Consider the following 8,233-nt stretch of genomic DNA (forward strand, 5'->3'; position numbering starts at 1 on the left):
AACAGGGAAAATTCAATTTTGTGTTTATATATCCTAACAATTTCCTCCTTTGGTTATTTTTTTATATTACCATTCTTAATGGTAATTATATTGTCTCTTTAATTGTCTCCATTGCCATTTCTGCCTTTCTCTGGGAGTTTGTAGCTGCCTAAATATCAAATAAGTCCATAGTAAGATGCAAAGTAAAGCAGTCATCAGAAATACAATAAAATGGGGCTTTCTTGGTGGTCTAGTGGTTAAGACAGGGGACACAGGTTTGATCCCTGGTCCAGGAAGATTCCACATGCCATGGAGCAACTAAGCCCGTGTGTGTGTGTGTGTGTGTGTGTGTGTGTGCAGGCACACTATGTGTGTATGCTAAGTTGCCTCAGTCATGTCCAACTCTTTGCTACCCTATGGACTTGTAGCCCGCCAGGCTCCTCTGTCCATGGATTCTCAAGGCAAGAATACTAGACTAGGTTGCCATGCCCTCCTCCAAGGGATCTTCATGACCCAGGAATCTCCTGAACCTGAATCTCTTAAGTCTCCTGCATTGGCAGGTGGCATCTTTACTGCTAGCACACCTGGGAAGCCCTATGCACCACAACTACTGAGCTGGTGCTCAACAACAAGAGAAGCCACTGCAATAAGAAGCTGGTGCACCACAACAATGAGTAGCCCTCACTTGCCACAACTAGACAAAGCCCTTGTGCACCAATGAAGACCCAATGCAGCCAAAAATAAATAAATAACTTTTTTTTTTTTACAAAAAGAAATACAATAGAATGAACTTTAAATTTTAATATAATACTCACCTTGGGAGAAAAAAAGACTTCTCTGGTGGCTCAGATGGTAAAGAATCTACCTGCAGTGCAGGACACCTGGGTTCGATCCCTGGGTTGGGAAGATCCCCTGGAGGAGGGGATGGCAACGCACTCCAGTATTCTCCCCTGGAGAATCCTCGTGGACAGAGGAGCCTCGCGGGCTACAGTTTATGGGGTTGGAAAGAGTTGGACACAACTGAGTGACTAAACATCTTGGAAGAAAGTTCAATTCAGTTCAGTCGCTCAGTCGTGTCCGACTCTGTGACCCCATGAATCGCAGCACACCAGGCCTCCCTGTCCATCACCAACTCCCGGAGTTTACCCAAACTCATTTCCTTTGAGTCAGTGATGCCATCCAGCCATCTTATCCTCTGTTGTCCCCTTCTCCTCCTGCCCCCAATCCTTCCCAGCATCAGGATCTTTTCCATTGAGTCAACTCTTCGCATGAGGTGGCCAAAGTATTGGAGTTTCAGCTTCAACATCAGTAAAGAAAGTATTAAATATGTCATAGCAATAATGAATGGTTGAAGAAGATTCTTTACTGAGCAAATGCACAAAAATTCTCCTTCATCGTATGTTCATTGTACTGCTGTGCTGTCTTTAATGTTTCTGCTTTCTCTATCTTAAACTATCCAACACCCTGCGTACCTGAGACTGTTTTTAGTCTGTCCTATCTAAACGTTCCTTTCCTTCAACACTCTGGAGTTATTACACCACAGTCTCCTTGCCTCTATGGTGGTGTTTGAGAGATCTGAAGTCAATTTAATTATTCTTCCTTTCTGAGTAAGCTACTGTTTTTCTCTGCAAGTTTTAAAAACAATTTTTGCTTATTTTTCATAATGTTATATTTCACTGTGTCTAAGGATATATAGGGGCTTCCCAGGTGGCTCAGACAGTAAAGAATCTGCCTGCAATGCAGGAGACCCGAGTTTGATCCCTGGGCCAGGAAGATGCCCTGGAGAATGAAATGACCACCTGCTCCAGTATTCTTGCCTGGAGAATTCCATGGACAGAGGAGCCTGGTGGGCTAGAGTCCATGGGGTCACAAAGAGTCAGACATGACTGAGAGACTAAGCACCTTAGCACAGGTGGCACTAGTGGCAAAGAACCTGCTTGCCAATGCAAGAGATTTAAGAGATGCAGGTTTAATCCCTGGGTGAGGGAGATGCCATGGAGCAGGGCACAGCAACCCACTCCAGTATTTTTGTCGGGAGAATCCCATGGAGAATCCCATGGAGAAGGGAGCCTGGTGGGTTACAGTCCATAGGATCACAAAGAGTCGGATATGACTGAAGTGACTTAGCATACAGGAACCCATAGGGATTTATAGGCACCCATAGAGACAGACTTCATTTTCTTGGGCTCCAAAATCACTGCAGATGGTGACTGCAGCCATGAAATTAACAGACATTTGCTCCTTGGAAGAAAAGCTATAACCAACCTAGACAGCATATTAAAAAGCAGAGACATTATTTTGCCGACAAAGGTCCATCTAGTCAAAGCTATGGTTTTTCCAGTAGTCATGTTCGGATGTGAGAGCTGGACCATAAAGAAGGCTGAGCACCAAAGAATTGATGCTTTTGAACTGTGGTGTTGGAGAAGACTCTTGAGAGTCTCTTGGACTGCAAGGAGATCCAACCAGTCCATCCTAAAGGAAATCAGTCCTGAATATTCATTGGAAGGACTGATGCTAAAGCTGAAACTCCAATACTTTGGCTACCTGATGCGAAGAACTGACTCATTGGAAAAGACCCTAATACTGGGGAAGACTGAAGGCAGGATGAGAAGGGGGCAAAATAGGACAAGATGTTTGGATGGCATCACCAACTCTATGGACATAAGTTTGAGCAAGCTCTGGGAGTTGGTGATGGACAGGAAAGCCTGGCGTGCTACAGACCGTGGGGTCACAGAGTCAGACACGACTGAGCAACTGAATGGAACTGATAGAGACAGGGAGTTATTTGTTATAATTGCCCAGCCCAGCGGGTGGAGGGAGGGCTAGGGAAGGACTGGCTAGTTACCAATCACCCTGAGTGCACTTTCTCTATGAGTTTTCCAACCCCACACTATGCCTTCATGTGACCATGCCACTTCAGACCAGCCCTGGACCAGCCCAGTCACCTTTCTGCTACGTGGTGTTTATAGGACAGGTAATGAGTCTTTTAGAAAATATGAGGAGATAAAGGGATGCAATTAGAAAGCTCCATCTCAGCTTATCCTCCATCTGTGCACAACCTCTGGCCTTTTCCCACAAACTATCAAGAGTTTTGTTGCTGGGAACTGTTCTGAAATCCAGCCACCTTCTCACCTCCTCTGTGGAAAGTTTTTGTGACTTACACAAGGTCACAGAGATGGAAGTTGAGAAGCCAGAATTTGCAACCATAAGTTTGCCCTCTTAAGAGGCTAGTGCTCTTAATTATTATATAATTCTACCATTAATTAGCATCTCTATCTGTAACAGAAGGGAAAGGGGCAGGGCACAACTTTGGAAAAAATAACATAGCCCAAGGACACAACACAAACTGATTAGAATCAAATGGGACCAAGATGGCAGACAAGACTAGACCCTGATTCTCAATCAACAAGTGAAATGACACACCCAGAGGTGCCATGACAGTTCCAGTTCAGACCACTTCAGTTCAGTTGCTCAGTTGTGTCCAACTCTTTGCAACCCCATGGACTGCAGCACACCAGGCCTCCTTGTCCATCATGAACTCCCGGAGTCTACACAAACTCACGTCAATTGAGTCGGTGATGCCACCCAACGATCTCATCCTCTGTCGTCCCCTTCTGCTCCTGCCCTCAATCTTTCCCAGCATCAGGATCTTTTCAAATGAGTCAGCTCTTCATATCGGAGGCCAAAGTATTGGAGTTTCGGCTTCAACATCAGTCATTCCAGTGAACACCTAGGACTGATGTCCTTTAGGATGGACTGGTTGGATCTCCTTGCAGTCCAAGGGACTCTCAAGAGTCTTCTCCAACACCACAGTTCAAAAGCATCAATTCTTCGATACTCAGCTTTCTTTACAGTCCAACTCTCATAACCATACATGACTACTGGAAAAACCATAGCCTTGACTAGACGGACCTTTGCTGGCAAAGTAATGTCTCTGCTTTTTAATATGCTGTCAAGGTTGGTCATAACTTTCCTTCCAAAGAGTAAGTGTCTTTTAATTTCATGGCTGCAATCACCATCTGCAGTGATTTTGGAGCCTGAAAAAATAAAGTCTGTCCCTGTTTCCACTGTTTCCCCATCTATTTGCCATGAAGTGATGGGACCAGATGCCATGATCTTAATTTTCCAAACGTTGAGTTTTAAGCCAACTTTTTTCACGCTCCTCTTTCACTTTCATCAAGAGGCTCTTTAGTTCTTCTTCACTTTCTGCCATAAAGGTGGTGTCATCTATGTATCTAAGGTTATTGATATTTCTCCCAGCCATCTTGATTCCAGCTTGTGCTTCATTCATCCCAGTGTTTCTCATGATGTACTCTGCATGTAAGTTAGATAAGCAGGGTGACAATATGCAACCTTGACATACTCCTTTTCCTATTTGCAACCACTCTGTTCTTCCATGACCAATTCTAACTGTTGCTTCCTTACCTGCACACAGATTTCTCAAGAGGCAGGTCAGGTGGTCAGGTATTCCCATCTGTTTCAGAATTTTCCACAGTTTATTGTGATCCACACAGTCAAAGGTTTTGGCATGGTAAATAAAGCAGAAGTAGATGTTTTTCTGGAGCTCTCTTGCTTTTTCAATGATCCAGCGGATGTTGGCAATTTGATCTCTGATTCCTCTGCCTTTTCTAAATCCAGCTTGAACATCTGGAAGTTCATGGTTCACGTATTGCTGAAGCCTGGCTTGGAGAATTTTGAGCATTACTTGACTAGCATCTGAGATGAGTGCAATTGTGTGGTAGTTTGAACATTCTTTGGCAGTGCCTTTCTTTGAGATTGGATTGAAACCTGACCTTTTCCAGTCTTGAGGCCACTGTTGAGTTTTCCAAACTTGCTGGCATATTGAGTGCAGCACTTTCACAGCATCATCTTTGAGGATTTGAAATAGCTCAACTGGAATTCCATCACCTCCACTAGCTTTGTTCGTAGTGATGCTTCCTAAGGCCCGCTTGACTTCACATTCCAGGATGTATGGCTCTAGGTGAGTGCTCACACCATCTTGATTATCTGGGTCGTGAACATCGTTTTTGTACAGTTCTTCTGTGTATTCTTGCCACCTCTTCTTAATAGCTTCTGCTTCTGTCAGGTCCATACCATTTATATCCTTTATTGAGCCCATCTTTGCATGAAATGTTCCCTTGGTATCTCTAATTTTTTTGAAGAGATCTCTAGTCTTTCCCATTCTATTGTTTTCCTCTATTTCTTTGCACCAATCACTGAGGAAGGCTTTCTTATCTCTCCTTGCTATTCTTTGGAACTCTGCATTCAGATGGGAATATCTTTCCTTTTCTCCTTTGCTTTTCCCTTCTCTTCTTTTCACAGCTATTTGTAAGGCCTCCTCAGACAGCCATTTTGCTTTTTTGCATTTCTTTTCCATGGGGATGGTCTTGATCCCTGTCTCCTGTACAATGTCACGAACCTCTGTCCATAGTTCATCAGGCACTCTATCTATCAGATCTAGTCCCTTAAATCTATTTGTCACTTCCACTGTATAATCATAAGGGATTTGATTTAGTCATACCTGAATGGTCTAGTGGTTTTCCCTACTTTCTTCAATTTAAGTCTGAATTTGGCAATAAGGAGTTCATGATCTGAGCCACAGTCAGCTCCCGTCCTTGTTTTTGCTGACCGTATAGAGCTTCTCCATCTTTGGCTGCAAAGAATATAATCAATCTGACTTCAGTGTTGGCCATCTGGTGATGTCCATGTGTAGAGCCTTCTCTTGTTTTGTTGGAAGAGGTTGTTTGCTATGACCAGTGCGTTCTCTTGGTAAAACTCTATTAGCCTTTGCCCTGCTTCATTCTGTACTCCTAGGCCAAATTTACCTGTTACTCCAGGTGTTTCTTGACTTCCTAGTTTTGCATTCCAGTCCCCTATAATGAAAAGGACATCTTTTTTGGGTGTAAGTTCTAGAAGGTCTTGTAGGTCTTCATGGGACCATTCAACTTCAGCTTCTTCAGTGTTACTGGTCGGGGCATAAACTTGGATTACCGTGATAGTGAATGGTTTGCCTTGGAAACGAACAGAGATCATTCTGTCGTTTTTGAGATTACATCCAAGTACTGCATTTTGGACTCTTGCTGACTATGATGGCTTATTCATTTCTTCTAAGGGATTCCTGCCCACAGTAATAGATACAATGGTCATCTGAGTTAAATTCACCCATTCCAGTCAATTTTAGTTCGCTGATTCCTAGAATGTCGACAGTTCCAAGGTACTGTTAAAAGACCAAGGAGTGGGCCATGGCCCAAATCCTGGAAATTTCTGCCCCCTCCCAAAAATAGTTGGAATAATCCTCCCACTCTTTCACATATGAAATTACCCAGCCTATAAAAACTAACCTCACCAAATTTCAGGGCTACACTCACCCTCTGTGATGGCCTACACTCTTCCTGAGGAGTGTGCTCCTCTCTGTAGCTGAATAAATCCACTACTTACCTATCACTTTGTTTCTCACTGAATTCTTTCTGCAATGAGACATCAAGAACCTGAGCTACATTAGGTCCTGAAACCAGGTACCATGGGTTTTGGCTGGGTTTGAGTCCCAAACAGGGTTTTTACTGGGTGTGAGTCCCAGTCACAAGGGTTCAAGTTCCAATCTGAGGTAAATGGTTTCATATCCATCCTTTTAAACAACACAAGAATTTCTACCTTCTTTCCTGTCCTCATCTTACATGTTGATATTAGCTGAATTGTAGTTCAAGATTGTAATTTTTTAAATTTACTATCAAACTTCTTTTAGATTTTTTCAATAAATTTTTCTGTTTCCCCCCCTCACCATTGCTTTATTGGAACCCCCTTCTTCCTCTTAAATTCATTTTTTTTTCCTTCTTGCTGAATTACATACCCAAATCATCCTTTCAGAAAGGGTATCTGATGAATTTTCTGAAATGTTTTTGCTCTTGTCTGGATTATTTTGGCTGGATCTAGAAACCTAAGTTCAAAGTTATTTCTCATCAGCTCTTCGAAAAACTTCTCCATTATATTCTATTTTCTCTCTGGAAACTTTCAGAATTTTCCCCTTATCTTTTGGGATTTTATTTTTAACTTAAAATTTTTATTTCATGTATGTGTGTGTGCACACATGTGCATGTGTGTGTGTTTGAATCATGCTCAGAACTTAATGTCTCTTTTCTGTTTGAAGTTTCATATCTCTCTTCAGCTCAGAAAATTCTAGAACATTGTTTCTTCATGTATTGCCTGCCTTCTTTCCAGCCTTTCTATTCTCTATGTCTCGAACTCCTATTAGATGAATGTTGAAACTTTCAGCATCTATTTTCCATTTGCTTTATCTTTTTTCCTTTCATAGTTTCTACTTCTTAATCCCTTTGTGCTATACTGTGAAGTAATGTCATTGCCCAAAACACATATTTTTCATTGGTTTGCTCCAGCTTCTCTTATTGATTTGCTAAAGCTTTGTTATCTATTAAGGATAGTTACTTTTAATTTGTTGCATATTGTAGGAGAATAGAATATGCCATCCCAAAATATGCCTCTTTGGCACAAAGATTACTTTAAGCTGATCATTTTGAGAAATAACAGACACTAGGGAAGTTCTAGGGAGAGAGTAGAAGTTACTCTTTTGTACGGTAAATTTACATTTATAAAGGAAATCTCCATTTGTAAGAGTGTCACCCTCTCTCTGAGCTAAGAAGAGAAGGATGACTAAATCATTAGAAATTCCTATCCACAGAAAAAGCACTGACTTAAATCTGCATAACAAACCTTATCCTTGTTTACCATACTTGTCCTCCTCACTTTCCAATATCTTTCCTCTCATCCGGTAGCCCCAAACTCCTCTTTCCTTTGTTTTAAGCCAAGTTCCCATGTGAATACAAGCTCTAACCATCCCTCTGAGTTACTCATCCTTGAGTTTCTCCCATCTGTATATGATTTACACATATTAATAAAATTGCACTTGTTTTTCTCTTACTAACCTGTCTTGTTTAAGAGCCCCAGCCAAGAACATAGAATGGTAGAAGGAAAAGATTTTTTTCCCTCTCCTACAACATGTTTCAGGCTTCCCTGGTTGGTTAAGAATCCACCTGCAACGCAGGAGAACACCTGCAGTGCAGAACGCCTGCAGTGCAGGAGACCCAGTTTCAATCTCTGATTTGGGAAGACCCCCTGGAGAAGGAAATGGCAACCCACTCCAGTATTTTTGCCTGGGAAATCTGACGGGCTACAGTCCATGGGGTGGCAAGAGTCGAACATGACTTAACGACTACATCACTACCCACCACCCAAAATATGT

The sequence above is a fragment of the Giraffa tippelskirchi genome, chromosome X (genome assembly GCF_054371585.1).
Source record: "Giraffa tippelskirchi isolate mGirTip1 chromosome X, T2T-mGirTip1v1.2.pri, whole genome shotgun sequence".
Classification (NCBI taxonomy): Eukaryota; Metazoa; Chordata; class Mammalia; order Artiodactyla; family Giraffidae; genus Giraffa; species Giraffa tippelskirchi.